Source organism: Falco punctatus, assembly GCF_963210335.1.
Source record: "Falco punctatus genome assembly, chromosome: 4".
NCBI lineage: Eukaryota > Metazoa > Chordata > Aves > Falconiformes > Falconidae > Falco > Falco punctatus.
Genome location: NC_137583.1, coordinates 96,055,134 through 96,072,419, shown reverse-complemented (window position 1 = coordinate 96,072,419; position 17,286 = coordinate 96,055,134). Strand labels below are relative to the sequence as shown.

At 43.4% G+C, this 17,286-nt stretch overlaps 1 protein-coding gene across 17 annotated transcripts in view; it reads left to right on the top strand.

Annotated features, from left to right (window-relative positions):
* The first annotated feature begins 1,400 nt into the window (after positions 1–1,400).
* ARPP21 (cAMP regulated phosphoprotein 21) overlaps positions 1,401–17,286 on the top strand; it is a 206,354-nt gene continuing 190,468 nt past the window's right edge. For 16 of the 17 annotated variants that reach the window (XM_080387134.1, XM_080387142.1, XM_080387136.1 and 13 more), the window contains exon 1: positions 1,401–3,329. The gene's annotated coding sequence lies outside the window, so the exon portion shown is untranslated. Of the gene's footprint in view, positions 3,330–7,744; positions 7,796–17,286 lie in introns of all 17 variants that reach the window. The other variant, XM_080387137.1, reaches the window with a different exon arrangement.

Below are 17,286 nucleotides of genomic sequence, written 5' to 3'. Positions count from 1 at the left end.
GTTTGGTTCGCTTTAGACAGGGAAGAGGAACCTAACATTTTTTTTCATATACTGGCTCACAGATCTAATTACCAGGTGTTGGGGGATGGGGGTAGGGTGGGGAGGGAAGGAGAGAGATGTAAGCTGTGACCTTGATTGACCTAATCTTCAATATAAACTACAGTCCCAGACATTTAGTGCTGCTGTAATGAAGTACAACCCAGTACACTCAGTTACAGATATTTGGAACAGTTGTAAAAACTAGAGGCACCTCCACAACAAGGCAGAAGCCAAATGTGGCTTTTGAGTGTCCAACTCTTGTGGATCTGATCATACCTATTTTTGCCCCCTCATATCCTTGGGTGTATGTTTCAAAATACAGGGGTTTGAGGGGCTGGACTATCCTTTCATTACTGTAATACTGATTCTCGTGATAGTGCATAGCAAGGTATGTTGTCAACAGTATAGGAGACCACACACTTGCTAGAAAATCTGTGATAACTCTAAAAAAAGAATATCAACATATATGTGAGAAGACTCAATAGTAAAGTAAAATCTCTTGTGGGAATTGCACGCAGGCACATCCAGGTCCAAGACCAGCCTCATGCCAGAGTCTGAGCAGCTTGTTTCATGTTGTGAGTGCTTGCACAATATTGAGTGATGATACCAGCTGTGCTCAGGTTCTTGAATTACAGCTAGGAGGTGGCCATAAAGGGAACACACCATGCCTGCAGGAATGGTTGGCTTGCTGCTAAACTGCAAAGCAGTATGCTGGAAGCTGAGACTGAAAAAGAAAGAAGTAGTTTCCTGAATATCTCTGTTGTTTATTATAACTATCTGGGAAAATACGGCTTTGCATGTCAAATTTTGTTCTGATATGCTTACCTTCTAATGGCAGATGTGGGCACGTTATCCTATATATAATACAATTTTAAAGCAGACGCTCAGAGGTGAGATAGTCTCGTACCTGCACTCAAGCTTTGTATCTACATTAGGTCTTCACTTGATCTTGAGTTATTTGGATAATTGTTGAGCTAAGGACACGTTTCCTGAAATGGATATGTAACCCATGCCTCAGCCGCAAATATCCATCACTAAACTGACGTCTCGTGCTTCTCTCTTTTAAGGAAGGCTGTAATTTTCTTCCTTGGGAATCTTCATGCCTTTGACAGAAACTGAACAAAGCAAAGAATAATTAAAGTTATTTGTTTATATAGGTGGTCGCACATGGTCACCTAACAGATTATGTCACATAAGGATAAAGCAGGCTTCCGTGTTCCATTTTGGTATGTATTAGAAGGGTTGGAAGAAGTGGATCTGAATCCACATTCCATAAGAGAAATTACGTAGCTTCCATCACCTGACATCTTTTCTCTGAAAGGCTGTGAACTAGAAAGAGAATTTTCCAAATCTACTTTAAACATTAAATATGTTTTAAATATTTAACCTAAAGGTACATTTTATGGTTAAATGGAAACATTTTTTATAAACTGAATTACTTGAATGAGTAGAGAATACTTGCATATTGCAGTCTGGCGAGCCTGTCTTGATTTGGTTGGGTAAAAAACCAATACAGCTAGTAGTGAAGGAGAGAACCTGCCCAGATCTTGGCCTGATCTATATATTACTATCAAAAGAGAGTCTTGGCTGTGGAAGTTAATCAAGTTTCTTTTCCCCCGGGATCAAAAAGGTTACTCGCAGAATGCAAAGGGAATGTAGGGATTCAGCTGTGTCACATTTTCTCTCTAATTTAGCTGTCTAAGAAGCCTCCCACGTTTTGCAGAAGTGGAAACATCCAGCTTCATTTTATCTTTCTCAGACTGCAGCAGCTTGCTTCTTCAGAAGCAGAGGTCTCTCTACCTATACTGTTAGTGTTTGTCCCTTTAATGCTCCTACAGTTTTACAAACGCTTCTGCTGCATTTTTAAATTTTAGCTTATAATCACATTTTTTTTTAAAAGGCACCATCTGGTCCCTGACATGGTTTAAAATAACAATCCAGCCAGCATGAAGCCATCAGTGAGACTTTACACCTTTCACAACCCAGTATAACGAGTTTCCCCACCTATATTGCTCCATAAACACTGCCACCATCGGGTCCCATGCCCTCCGTATAGGTCTTGTAGAAAGCAGGGCTTTGTGACTCTCACTTTCCGCCCCTTTCATCTTTGACATAGTTATTTAATGGAAACAAAATAGATGCATCAAAGAAGCTTACAGCTAGGACTATGGAAGATCTGCTGTAAACTGCTTGGTCAGAGAATTTGGAGTTGGAGCTCACGTTCATATTTAAGCTGCCCTCTGGTGCTTATCGCTGCTGCAGTGCATGCCTTCATCGCATCCCCTGGTGCCTGGAAATCCCTGCAATATCCATGGCTCCATAGATAGATAGAGGAAATAAAGTGTTGCAAAAGTTCCTTTAAAAAAAAAAAAAAAAAAAAAAACACAAAAAAAGTGGCCCAGTTCTGTGGGTGTTTTATTTAAAGCAGGATGTTAATGTTCTATTATCATTGCAGGTTATGCTGAGCGGGAAGGTTTTCTCAATTTTGGTTTTTATGAGTCACTTACAGCACTAGCTTCTTTTACCTTCTTGCTCTGTGTAACAGCACTGTCTGTCATGGTGCTTTCCCAGCAGTCAGAAATCAAAGCGTGCCACAAAGTAGTGCAATCGTGCGACCATCACCCTCGGCACGGCTGAGGCTCACCTGGTATTTCTCTTCTGGCTCTTGGAGGACCTGAGGTTTTCAGTGCCAAGGTAGCAGAGACACTAAATACGAATATATCCTTTCCTATTTGTGGCCAGCAATTTTGGAAGGACCAAAACCATTGCTGGAGAGAAAAGCAGACTAATGTGATGAATGGCCAAGGACTACGCAGAGCTCTGGGACTTCTGCACAGGTTATTCGTCTGGTGGGATATTCACTCTTATTTTTGTTTCCCTTTTAACTAAAGGCCGAGCTGGACAATTATTTCCATACAAGCTGCTCTGTGCCTGGATCATGCTCCCGTCCCTGCTGCGCTTCCCTGGTGCTGGCGGTGCGGATGGTTAATATTAGCCGCGCAGCTGATTGCCCCGGTTGGTGCCCTGCGACAGGTGCGGGACGGCCGCCACGCTGGAATCCCGCCCAGACCGATGCTGGCGCTGGCACCAGCTTTCCCATTATATCAGGATGGGCTGTGTCCCGTCGCTGCGATGCCCCAGCCCCCCAGGCTGGCCCCAGCTGTCTGTGGGACGTGGAGCAGGGTGGCGGGCACCCAGGGAGGCTGCTGCGGGGAGAAGCAAACTGTGATTCCTCTGGAGTGGAAAGACGGGACGCTTCTGGATGGGACTACTCCTGCTGTATGGATGGGGTAAGGAGAAGGTCTCATCAGAGCCCCGGGCTGGCGGTTTTTAGCAGATATAGGTTGTGTTTGCTCATCTGTTGGCCGTAGTGTCTTTAAAGCACAGCACTTCAGGTTTGCATTAAATTTAATCTGCAATCTCTAATTTTAGAATGCTCCTGTGCAGTTATTTTCAATTCCAGTGGTGACTAGATGGTGATGGCATGTTTTAATAATAAACATGGGAGAGAGATAGAAAAAGAAATCAAATGTGCTGACTGCACTTGTGGGGAGGAGAAGAAGTGCTATTGCTTTGCTCTAAAAGGGTCTGCTTGGGTATAATACCTTAAAGTCTCCCATCTTTTTTTTTTTTTCAATCCACCCCCTCACCCCCTGACCCCAAACCATAGTAGTTTTGGCAAGACCAACAAAATGTCCAGGTGGTGTTTACTTAGTGTAAAGGCTGGAGAGAGGAAGAGGGAGCTGAAAGGCTCTTAAAGCTTCACAGGATCATTTCTAGTGTCCTGTTCTCTTTATGTGACTCCTCTCTGTTGATTGTGTGAGGTGAGGCAGGGCTGTCAGGCAGATCAGAAGAGATCTGTGTGCCGTTGATTGTGTGAGGTGAGGCAGGGCTGTCAGGCAGATCAGAAGAGATCTGTGTGCCTCAGTGTGACTTCTGCTGAACAATGTGGGTGTGCGCCCGCGTGGTGCCTACGTGCATGCTCACGGACAGAGCAAGGCAGGTTTGCTTAGGGAGTCGAGCAGGCTCTGTCTGCAGTGTGACAGTCTGCTGTTTGCGGGAAACCAGATACTGCTCCTGCTTCTAAATTAAGGGGAAAAGTCATAATAAAAAAGAGACTTGTCTGAAATCCAGTGATTTCTGTTCTGAATTGGTGCACTACCAAGGGCAGAAGGTTTGCCCCAGCAGCGCTCCTGGAGAGTTGAATTTGTGCAAATGACACTGAAATCAGTGGGAATCTCTCCCTTGATGGTGGCAGGCTTTGGATCTGCACTGTCCTCACTATTTCCATCCATGGGTAACAATGAAACAATCTTGGGGAGTTGTGAAATAAATAAGTGCTATCTGGGCCAAATAAATGCAATGTGGAACTGATGAAAAAGCTCCAACTTCTCAAGTGTCAGGTGTCTCTAGGCACAGTCCAGGTCTAAGTCTCTTCCAGGAGAGGTTTTTGGTTGAGGCCATTAAAATTTGAATGTGCTCTTGACAACAAAGACAGACAATGCCTTTTCTCAGTGCTATGTGTGACAATTGTGTGTGTGTGGTTGGGCCTCAAAGCGCACCAGAAGCGTTTTGCTGCAGGAACCGTAGTGTCTCGGGGTGGGGTGGGGGAGCGAGACCCTTCCTGGGCTGGTGCCTCTGACTGAGGACGCTGGGCTACTCTAACACCATTAGCGTTCCGCTACCCGTGACCTCTCCACCGCCAACACCGTGCTGGGGACTTGACGTGGCTGGTTGGCAGTGAGGACACTATGTAAACTATGATAATCCCATACATCTCATAACGCCCTGACTCATGCTTCCAGACAAGCTTTTCTCTGGCTCCCTCTCTGCTTCCCCCCATCCACCCGCCCTGGTTTCTATTTCTCTTGATACATGAAGCAGAATGTGCTGCGCCTCAAACAAGTGCTTCAGTCGTGCCTGGGATGGGGCTCCCGCACAGGGACGGACGGGCCAGTGCCATGGGCTGGTGTTTTGCTGAAGGGAGATACACCAAGGCACAGGGAAAATACATGGCCACCTCCCTCTGAAATTAATTTATTTGCCACTTTGAAAGTGCCTCTCTAAGCAGCTCACAGAGAAGCCATTTACAAATTTGATGCCATTTTTTAATACAAGGTGAAAATGGATTTCACTGTCACTAAACTTAGCAGCTAAGAGTCTCTCAGGAGAGGTGCAGCAGTCTGCGTCCCTGGAGAGCCAGTTCTGATGCCTTGCAAAGGATCTTGCACCCAGGAAGGAAAGCAAAAATGAGCATGTGGATCTCTAGCAGTGCTGGGGACAGGACAGCACATTAATAAAAAGTTTATTTATTTATTTAACCATTATGAGAAAATGCTTAGAGTTACAAAGGCTTGAGAAGAATATAATGTTTCTCCTGCTTTGTACACAAATCAGATCTGACTTCTATCTTGGATGGAAGTTAGAGGGCATATTGAAGTAAGTTTTACAATTGACCTTTCAATACCAAGCAGGTCATACAGTCATTGCTGTATCTGCACAGTTCTTTTTTTTTAATTAAAATTATGTATCAGTTTCATAGGAAAATGACATTATGTGTTTATGGGCTCCTGTATTACGTTATGTAGTACAGCATACTCATAACTTACTCTCCCATCATTCTACTAATTTCTTGGGCATGTAGCTCTTAATGTCACTGCAACATATTATGAGAAAATCTAGTTATATTTCTAAGCAGTATGGGAATCCCCGCAGTTGCTGTAAACGCACTACCTGGTCAGAGTTATTTTACTTTGATGTTAAGGAAATAGAAGAATATACTCTAATGGCATACACTGGTGAGTGAGGAAGCTAGCTAGTGAGGAAGGCAATCTCTTTTGCTTCTTGAACCATTACACACATCTGCCTTTTCCTATGCCCTAGGAGTAGATATACATGTATGCATTTGAGAATATGATTTCTATGACATACAAAGGCATGGCCTAGCTACTCATAAAATTGACCCTGTTAGGATTCTGACACCACTGCTGGTGAAGCTGGTGATAACCAAGCATGCAAGCAAGGTATCCCTCAGTCAGATATTGACAATCCTGCACTTCTGTGAAATTGTAAAGGAACACTTCTTTCCCTTTCTGGCACAGAAAATCTGATGATGGCCTGTTCCCTCCTCACCAAGGTCTGGAGACAAAGAGCAAGGGAGAAAAGCTGTTTGCCAGGGAAACTGGGAAGAGAAGACTGGGACAGATTTTCTACCAGATGCTCCCCAGAGCAAAGGCAATTTCCAGACAAGTTTGTTTACAGCTACAGTTGTGTACTGTTTACAAACTCTCACCTCCTAAAAACCAGAGAGGGAGGGGAAATTATTGGAAACACATTAAAAAAATGCATGAACGGTCTTACTGAAGGTTGTAGAGGTAATTGAGTGACCTACGTGACCCATCCTTTGGGGAGGTCTGAGGAGGACGTACCCAGATGGAGCCAAGTCTGTTGTTGTCTGGGTGCCTCCTGTTCTTGCCTCACTTGTTATTGATAAACTTAACTGGCAGACTGGAGTAATGTTAATGTGTTCTTACAATAAGTGATTACATCTAGATGCCTTTGATTTGAATCTAGGTCTGTTTCGGATGTAATGCTAGGTTTCCCTTGTAACTTTCGTGGCGAGTTCAGACACCTCTCCCTTGCTGCTACAATGGCAACTGCACCTTTGCTTACACTCCCACCTCTTCCCTGCAGTGATTAAGAAAGGTTAGGTAAAAATCTATGTTCCCCTGTCTTCAGGCTAAAGGTGTCCATATGTGTGCATGGAGGGGAGGGCAATACGGCAGCACGGTTACTCACAGGGAATGAAATCTCCATCCTTTTCTTTTCAAAGGGAGAAGGGGATGAGGTGTACCCCAGACAGGCAGGTTGACATCTCCAGTATTAAAAGAATGTTGATAGAGGAGGCTTATAAAGCAGGTGCCTCACTGAACCCTTTGCAGCACGTTGGCAGGTCAAGTGGTAATGGAAGAGTGATGAAATGGAAAACAGGAGCAGCCCAGGCCCCTGGCAACCACAGTGGTGGATGCCCATGCAGTGCAAAGGCCCAGAGTGGGAGCAGGGTAGGTGACTACCAGTGACGGATGACATTGAGACCTCAGAGAGAAATGATATAATAAATGGTTGCTCTGACACAGTAGGAAATGTTTGCGTAGCAATGATGGGTAATAAATAAGATTATGTTGTTATAGATCCTCCAGGCCGTGCTGGAGCAAAAATACTTTCTGACTTTATTTCTCTAAGGGAAAAAGGTAGGGAAGCAGGGACTCTTATTTGTAATACCCAGGTATGAATAACACTGTTTCCTGCACACAGTGTAATCTAATGCTGATCCAGATCCAAGTCAAGTACTGCTGCAGCTGTAGGTAGGTTCTCAGTTGTCATAGCTAAGGTTAGACAACAGCTTCCCTTGCAGCTTGTCTAATGTCTCTATCTGGAGCTGGGGCCCCACCACTGTGCCCATGGTTAAAACACTGTCTTTTCTTGCACTTTATCAGGGCTGCCATGAGGATTGGGACAGTCAGACAGTTTGCCCCAGGCTTTGACTCATTTTATGTGATACATGGTAATATACAGAGGACCACAGATTCAACTTCTGCCCTGGGGTTTTCAAGTGTTCCTGTTTACCATTTTCTATAGTATTTTACTTCCCCCCCCCCCCCCCTTTTTTTTTTTTTATGAATTTTTCTCTCTTGCTCATTTTTAGTTGAACACCAGAAAACAGACCTCTATTGCTGCTGCTGCAATGGTCAATTAGGTAAGCTCTCCATGCTAGTTTTTGCTGGGTATACAAATATCACCTGGGTGCAGCCTTAAAAAATTAGTAAATTCTTTGATTAAGAAATCTGTTAATTGATTTATCAATCTGGAAGGGATTGTTCAAGAAAGAGTTTACTATTTCTTATTTAAAACAAACAAACAAAAAAAACCAGACAAAAACAGGAATGTAGAGAATACACTGGCTATATTTTTTTACATTTTAAGATAGCTTCAGAAGTCTTACCCAAAACCAGTGAAATCAGTGAAAGTGTCCCCTCCTTTTTATTTTCCTTATAAACACCTAAGGAATGAGGGAATACATAAGCAATGTCATACTGAAATTTTTTTCCCCCCAGTATGTGTCTGAAGGTTAGTGAGCAGCCAGAGAATGACAGCACTAAAATTATCTGCCTAGCCTCGATGTTTAGAGTCTTGTACAAAGCATTTCAGAATACTTTCAGTGTTTGGGGGGGGTTGGTGGCTTTTTCCCCCTCAAGAATCCCACTCCATGTAATGGTAGCTATCCTGCTGTCCATGTTTAGAGGACAACTATACTGCAGAAAAAACACCACCACCACCCCAAAAGAGCCCTCTTACACAGTCAAGCTCTAATCTCCAGAGCCTACATTGCTAAAAATGTGAGGTTTTGTGGGCCACTGGTAATTGGGATGGGTGGTGTTAGTCAATAAGGGAGGGGCCAAAAAAAGCATTTAATGTCCCCTCCCAACTGGGGTGCTGGTGTCTACAGGGGGATTACTAGAACTGTTCAAGAGAGTGTTTATAAAATCAGCATTGACTTTAAATGGCATACTACGTGTATTTTCATAATTTGTAATTTTAGAAGCTTTGTCATTTCAATGCCTTCTTGTCCACCTGATTGCATATCTCCCAATTTTCTCATCTATGATAAAGGTTTCTGGGACTTAGGGCTTGGCAGGGATGGAGGGCTATTTTGGAATAGGCATGTAGTGACCTCTGATTTGACTTACAATATTAGGCAATGGCCCAACAGTTGTTATATAGGCCTACTGAGTACTGGCATTTAGAAAGCGAGGTCTCCAAAACAAAAGATTTTTTTCCTCAACGTGTCCCATAACTATGGTAGCTCAGTGTGACTTGATAGATTCTTATTATTTCCTGTGCTGCTGCAGTACGCTAAGACAAAGCTAACTGGATTTTAGGATTACTTGCTGTTCAGTGCAGCACTGGCATCACCAGATTATAATGCAGGAGTTTCCGACCACTGGAGTATATAATATTAAATCCTGCAATATAGTTTCCACAGTATTGCATTACATTGCCTCCTCATTAATCCTTTTTTCCCTAAACCATATGATCAAATATTTGTTCTATTACAGATAACCCTAATAGGGCTGGGTCTAGTTGATAAGCAAGACTGCTCTGTTTTACATAAGAGAAAAATAGGGGTGGAGGAAATATGGGGTGGGAGGGGTTGTGTTGCAGGTAATTATATACAACACATATTGGTTCCAATATCATATTTATCTTAATTATAAGAATCTGTTTGAGCCATAAAGAAAGATTCCCTAGAAGACAGCTGACTAATGGGAGTAGTTTTATCTGGTCTGCTACTGTTCTTTTTATTTGTAGATGTTGTATGCTTTACAGACTAGTTGTGAATATGATTATCCCCACTTTAACAGGTGAGGGATCCTATTTCTTAAAGATGAGAGAAAAAGTTAGAGGGGAGCACCAGGTCTGCTGCCACCCATGCTATGTCCTCTTTGACTTTCCGAAGAACATTTTTACAGCCACCCATAACACTGCTCCCCATTGCAAGCTCCAAACAGCGCACACGTATCTGGGGTTGAATTTCAGCCCTACAGCTCTCCTTTTGCTGACAGTGCAGTAATGAGCTGAAACAACAACACGCTGGGGCTGCGTGGACATTGCTAATGCCAATGAGTAAGTAAAGCTTATTTGTCATGACAAGGTGATACTTGTATATTATGCCAGATCTGAGGCTGTTAAACAAGAAAATCTCTACTAGGGGAAAAAAAAATATACTGAGGAGATTAAAAAAAAAAAAATCAATTTTTTCAAACTGGGTACTTATGTTTATCAGGTTTCTGCAAAAGACTGGAAGCTAAATACAAAACCTCACATAACAATTAAGTTTTGAGGAATTTTGCCTTGAAATTAAAATCCTTTCCCTTTTCATGCTTGTAGACACATGAGTATAAGAGCAGTGTCAAGCCAATGAGCTGGCGAAGAGCAGAGAGCTGAGCTGGTTGTTACCTTCCCAACTGTCTGTCAGGCCCTCAACAACACCCTGTATTTAAAGGCCCCGTTGGCTGTGTGAGTAGAAGACACGTGGAGGGGCAAGAGCAAGAGCTGTTGCTTTGATTGGCACCGGTTATTTGTGACAGTGGTGCTGGCAGGAGGCAAGGCCAAGAGCTTCAGGCCCCATCTTGCTGAGATGACTGAACAGACATCAAGGGCACCATTGGCTTCAGCGTGGCCCAGGCAATATGATCGTACTCCCTGTGGTAAGCCAGGCTGCCAAAAGGCGGGAAGTATAACTAAGAAGGTTTTTTTTCTTTTTTTAGAGAAGGATGTATCTGAGTAAGCTTATAGTAGAAGAATTCTGCCAGGAAAGCTGAGGCTCCCTCTGTGGAGGTTTGGGCTGTGTTTGGTTACAGGAGAGAGGAGGTCTTGGTGTGGACCCTCCTTCTCCTTTGTTAGCCCAGAGGATAAACAAGGGACCCAAGAAGCTGCAATATTTCCACCACGTGCCATTAGACCCTGAACTGAAATCCCAGGATCATATAGCATATTTAGATTATTAATATTTCAATTATTATTTTAATTTTGTAGCAGTATTCATACCGGGGGTCCAGATGCTTCACTATTTGCAGAAGAGTTGGTATGTCTGCTCTATAGGATGGGGAAACAGGTATGGCTCCTGCTTCCCCGGGCAGGCTGGTCACAAAGGCAGCCTGCTTAAAGTCTTGGTCTGGCTCCTCCTTGTAAAACCTTCTTCTTCATTGCAAGGAGGCTTCAGTGAGCATCACAGGTGAGATGGGGGTGGTTTGGGGTGACAGGTTATGGGGCAAAATCTTCCAGCCAGATCTTTCGTGAGCAACACCAGCCAGAGTAGGCATCCTTGTCTCTGGTCCCTGGAAAGGGAGATAAATCAGTCTTAAATGGGCAATTTTATTGACAAATAATTCAGTCTGTGATGTGCGAAAGATCTGGTGTTTTTCCCTGAGTGAAAACTGATTTGTACCATAGTAGCCAGATGAATCACTGCACAGAAAAAATCAGATATCAGAAAATGCCTTGTGACAAATGGTCAAACGCAGCTCAGGGCTGATCCCGTTGGTGTCCTGGGTGTTCCCCTCCAGGTCATTAACTAAGGTCAGAGGCACCTTTGCATTGCTCAGATTCAGAGCCGTCATCTCCACAGTTCATCCCAATTTTTCTGTTTGTTACGCAGAGTGAGGAGGTGGGAGACTATGTGTTTGTCTCTCTTGGGATCCTGGGGAACAGCAGGGACTCTGGGAAAGGAATAGGGCATAAGTACCAAAACCTCCTCTCCCGTCTACAGCTCCTCATCTTCAGGCACTGAGAATTTTAGGAGGGGCTTGCTAACAATGGGGCATTCCAACCACCCTGTTTGTTAGCCATGTCCCTCATTAATTTGTCTAGTCTGCCTTTAAGCTTATTTTATACTTTTTGGCCTCTGCAGCATCCTGCGGCAGTGAGTCACAACTTAATTACACCTTGTGTGAACAGGTTCAGTGCTGCATTGGAACTGGCAATTAGTACTTGCAGTGGCAATGCGAAGAGACATTTTCCACGTGAAATGTGCTTTTCATCAGCACTATCCCATGAGGGGAGCTTCCTGTTGAAGCTCACAGGAGATAACACGTTTGAGGGGGGAAGGGGACAGTGGCAGCCATCACCTTGCCGATGAACAAGAGGAGGTAGTTAGGTACTGTCAGTGTGGTGCCACACACCTCGTGCTACCTGGCACTGGAACAATTAAAAAAAAACCCACGCTGCTTGCTGAACCCCAACTGCTTGTTTGGTTCACTGTGGCTATGGAAACACCTGACCTATTTACACCTTCAGGGGAGTGAGTGGTGGTTGGTTGGAAGTGAGGTGGGAAAAGGGGGAATGCTTTGAAGCTGGATTTCGGAGTTTTTTAATTAAGATGATGATGTGAATGAGTGTGCGTGTGTGCTTATGAGGGAGAGCCAGAGGACCATGGCCTGAGGAAGCCAGGGACTCCTGCGTCAGCACAGCTGTGGCATCGGGTGCTCCTGGAGCAAACGTGATTTGCCAGGGGCCTGTGTTTTGAATATATAGAATAACATTTGCCTTCTCACCTAGTATTTCCAAAGGTTTTTCCATGGCTTTCTCAGGTCTTATGGGAATTATTTCTCCTGTCACTTTGTCAGCAGACTACTTCATGCTCCCTTTACAGCATTATCCCTGAAAAGGCTCCTGCACATTGGAACCAGCTTGCTCTACCAAGAAAGAAGAGCAGCTTCATTCTGCACAAGGGTTGCCCCTGCACCTTAGAACTCTCATCTGCTCCTTGCCTCTCCCTCAGTACAGCTGGGAAGATGGGAATGAGCAACACAAATTCATTTGGCTACCTCAAATGGAGCAGGAGATTTCACTTAATTGCAGCTGGGGCTTTTACTTAGGCTGCAGATTCCCATGACAGGATAATGCCATGTAAGTTAGCAGAGGATGGGCACAGCAGATGTCAGGCTGAGCTTCCAAATTCTGTTCTTCTCAGGGCACGTATCGATATAAATGGGCAAATTAGGTTATAGAATAGCAGTTACCTGAAATAGAGCCCTAGCTAAAAGAAGAGGAGATATGCTGGAGAAGGGAAGATATAAAACTCCAGGTGTAAAGAAGACCTCTGCAGATACACGATAATCACAGTGTGTATTAAGAATGAGAGGAACTCCAGGACTTCAAAGATCTGTTGGGAAAACTTGAGGAAGAAAGGACATTCACATTTGATATTAGTGAGAAAGAGTCTTTAATATTCCCAAAGCATCTGATTAATAACCATAGCATCAGACCTCAGGAATGCAAATTTGGTAGCTCTTCAAGATAAAAGCTCGCCCTCTGCAAGCTTTTTTTTTCCTTTTTTTTTTTTTTTTTTTTTGATTGCATGTTTTAAAACCATTCAAGTTCTGGCAGGTAACAGTTTTTTATCCTGAAAGTAAGGGTTGACTGAGGAACAAACTGTGCAAATTCTGTTCTCAAACACCAAAATTAGAGAGAAAATACCATCTGCCTCCTCTCCAGCCTATTCTCCCTGGTCCCAGTAATGCCTTCTAGTGGAAAAACAGTTGTGACTCTACTAACAGGGCACAGCAATGCACCATAGCACAATGGTTTGTGTGGGGCAGAACTGTTGCTCCTCCCCAGAGGAGGTAGGTGGAATTCCTGTTCCCAGCTGGATGGGGAAGATGTTCACTGTGCTCTGGGCTGCTAGGCCCCTGCCTGGGCTTGGTGGGATGACTCTTCCATGGCAAAGGCTTTCAGGTGGCATTCCTGAGAGCTTTCTCCTCACCATGCTACAGCGATCAGGTTGATGGAGCTTTGACAACAGCTGTGACTCATTTCAAGAAGAAATCCACTTGAGTGCTCATTATCACTTCAACATCATTTACATTTTTCCCAGTCGGGGTGAATATTTTGTCGTGACAGGGCACAGGCTGTTTTCTTTACCCTGGGAAGCCCGTGCAAACAGACTTTCTACCTGGGAGCTCTTTCCAGAAGCTTTGCAGCTGGCTGTCTTTTGTTTCTGACTTCTTTTTTTCTCCTTCTAATCCTTAATGGCTGTCTGGGTTTTGGAGACTAGTTACACAACACTGTTTTTTCCCTCCTCCAGCATTGCTGAGCAAATTTCAAGGCCGGGGAGGGGAGACTGATGTGCTGAGCCACCTTTGCCCATCCACTTGTGACTGGGGTATAATAGGTACAGTTGATTTGAAACTGCCAAGAGTTTGCTGCCAAATCAAATTTTTCATAAACTGATTATTGCAAAGTGCTCTTGGCAAAGGGAAGTTTAACACCTTTCTACCAAGTTCAGTTCAGCACAGCTCATAAGAGGACGCTGTAACAATAATCCCCTTCTGAATCCTTGGCCAGGATTTTAGATTTACCAAGAAACTGTTTCCACCCACATTCCCTCACCCATGAGTAAACCCACTTAAGGTTTTTTTCATAGCTATTATTGGTGCAGGCATAGGAAGACTTCTCTGCTGGCGTAAAGCAGCCTACCTCCATTGACTTTAGTGCCCTGAGTTACTTTAGTACTGTGGGGGTGACCATATGATTCAGACACAGGCAATAAAATTGATGGTAATCTACCTTCAGTAACTTAATCTTAGCATTTTCCTCAAAGAGAGCTACGTAGACAGGGAAAGGGGCTGGCTGAATTATTCAGATAATACATCTGACAATTTCTGCCTTGTGTTTCCTGCTTGCAATATACTAATCCAAAAAGGTTTTGGATTATAAGGTATTTATTTTTTGTCGGTGGGTTATAAAACAAGTAGGTAAATTTTGTTCCTTAAGATGCAATGTTGTCCCTGTTGCCTGATGGCTGCCACCCTACAAGCAGAGGGACCACTTCTGAGGAAGCAGGACAGCCTCCTACCTACAGGTGACTACTTTCACTCATTCAGAGGCACATACTAAGTGGACAGTCCCCAGAATATGCTTAACTTGCATCAGTGTTCAGAAAAGGAAAAAACAGAAAACAGATCCCAGCTGAAGCAAAGCTGCTATTTGCAATTAGCCCGAATCACTTTCAGAGCTCAAAAAATACACATCAAGAATGTTATTTTGGACAAATACACCCCTTCAGTTTAGCGACTAGAGGCTGTGCCCCCTCAGACCAGGAGGACCTGGTTCATGGTGGTGCCTTGATGTGAACTCCAGCCGGATAGTCCGGGTGGTGGGCAGGGATCCCACAGTGCAAACACATCTACTTGGCAAACCTGGCAGAACAGATGCTGGGTATAAGTGATGCTTTAACGAAATAATAATTTGCTATTATAACACACACACACACACACACCCCAACACTCAAATCACCTTTCTAGCAGGCGCTCCTAGCTTAAAATGCATAGTACCTTGGCAATAGCAACAGGGGGAGAGCGTGTCCCTATATATTATTCTATTTGCTTTGCCTTTCCTTCATATTTACACCATTAAAACATGGCAGGGCTTCACACGTGCTGCTGACATAGATGCAACAGAAAGCCTGTACTACTCCGAAGGGGAGACCTTTATGGAAGTGCCAAGGAGCAGAACAAAGGCACAACGGGCTGCTGCGTCCGCCACCAGCAAGCACTTGTGTGGAATAATCTGTACAGTGTACGGGACACATGCAGACAGTGCAGCCACAATTGAAAATTATGCCATCTGTTTAGGAAATCTGAATGTTTTTGATCTGCCCCTGGAATGAAAAAAGAAGTATGAGTACTGAGGCTTTGATTCTCTTTAGTGGTGCAAACAAGCAAGACATTTCCAAATGTCCAAGCAGGTCCTATTCTGCTTGGGAGAGGGTGCCTGTGCTGGTCCATGGAGCAGGCAGGGGAACTGTTTTCACATTTACGAGAATTGTGAAGTAATTGAGGTAATATTGATGTTTATAATTCAAATGTTTCTGCTACAATGTTTTACAAACATTGCATAACTTGAAACATTTGGGGATCAAGAATCTACAAAACCGGGGGGGGGGGGGGGGGGGGAAACCTGCATGTGGTCAGTTCAGGGATTCCTTTATTTTCATTTCTTTTTGTTGTCCATTAGCATCCATTTTGAAATGAAAAGTCACTTTGATTTGAAAAAGGATCTTTTGTAATAAAAAGTGAATTTCAGTGAGATGTTTTAAATGATGCAGAATGTTCACTGCAAATGACCTAAACCCAGTGCCAGATTCTCTCAAAAAAATGCTTCATTGAATACTTTGTCAGCTCTTCTCAGCACATAGGCGTTACCTATAGCAGTAGGAGTTCTGATGTTAAAATAGAAAGCACATATTGTGAAAAACTGTTGTTTCAGTCAGATAATTCTTAAATATTAAAGATAGTTATTTGACATGATAAACTGTATCAAAAATAATTATGTAGTAGGGTAGGAAAAATGGCAGCTGTGAATGTGCTATAGTTAAGTGGCCAAAGACCTTGGCACTAAAATTTCACATATTTGTTGTTTTAACAAGAAAAACTATGTTTTATTCTGGTTTTAACATTTCAGACATTGACTAATATGCCAGTAATGAAGAGTTTTAAACAAACAAGAAAGCTAGAAAAATTAACCACTAATATTTTTCTGGCATTCCAGGGCCTAAAATGTCAGCAAAGATGGGTTAATGTAGATTTCCTCTTCTGCAAGACAGGAAATTAAAAAAAAACAAACCAAACAAACAAACTACCCAAACAAAAAACAAACCAACCAAAACCAAAGGCAAGCAATGTAGGGTTTTTTTTAGAAAACATGAAAAAATGTTCATTTTATTCTGGGAAAAGTTTAGGGTTTTTTTCCCTGATTTTCTCTTTTAATCAACTAAGGAAGAGAGGGAAAGAGAAGTTGCAGTTGCAAAGTTTGACAGCTTCTTTAAAAAAAATACTTTAAAAGCGCTTTCATTTCTTGAAGAAATGTAAACTACTCCTAAACAGCAGTATAGGAAGATGGCCCAGAATAACCAAGCCTTCTGTTGCTTCTTTGCAAAAACACTTGTATCTGCAATGTAGCTCTAGAGAGCTGCATCTGTGCATCTGCCTCTTTGAATTGGGAGTCTGTTTCCTTTGGTGAGATCTGGGTGAGGAAGATTATGGCACGTTTCACTTCTTGTCATACCTCCCTCCTAACCCTTGCATGTGTACGTATGTAAAATGCATTTTGAATCAGCCTCCAGAAGGAGGGTGGCTTTTAAGACACAGATGTCAGGATCTGCCCTGCCTGGCACCTACCGTCCATGCAGTTCTTGCACTGAATGAGAGGATAATCTCAAAGACTAAGATGCTCTTTCTCTTCACCCCCCAAACCTCCTTATAATGAGTGGGTTGCCAGACCAGAGGACAGCAGATTCGTGAAAGGAAGTGCGACTGCAGTGGTTTCCATAACCTGTTATTCACCCTCACCACTTTCTCCCAGCCTTATCCTAATCTGCCCACCAACCCCAGCAGGACTGGGGACATGGTACCTGTCTGGAGCCACCCAGGCACATGTCAGGTGAAGCAGGGACCACAACATTCGGGGTTTTCCCACTCTGCCTCCATGAGGTCTGGGAGAGAAGACAGTGATTTGATTCCTCAGTTTCACTCTGGTCTTCTCGCCTTTGTTAACAGAGATACCAGATTTTTTGGGGAAAAAGCTCCAGATTTATTTCAGAGAAAAAGCTGAAGTGTTGTTCTCATTCAGAACTGGGAACAAAAATGCTCTTGACTACTGGGAACAAAAATGCTCTTGACTTTCTCA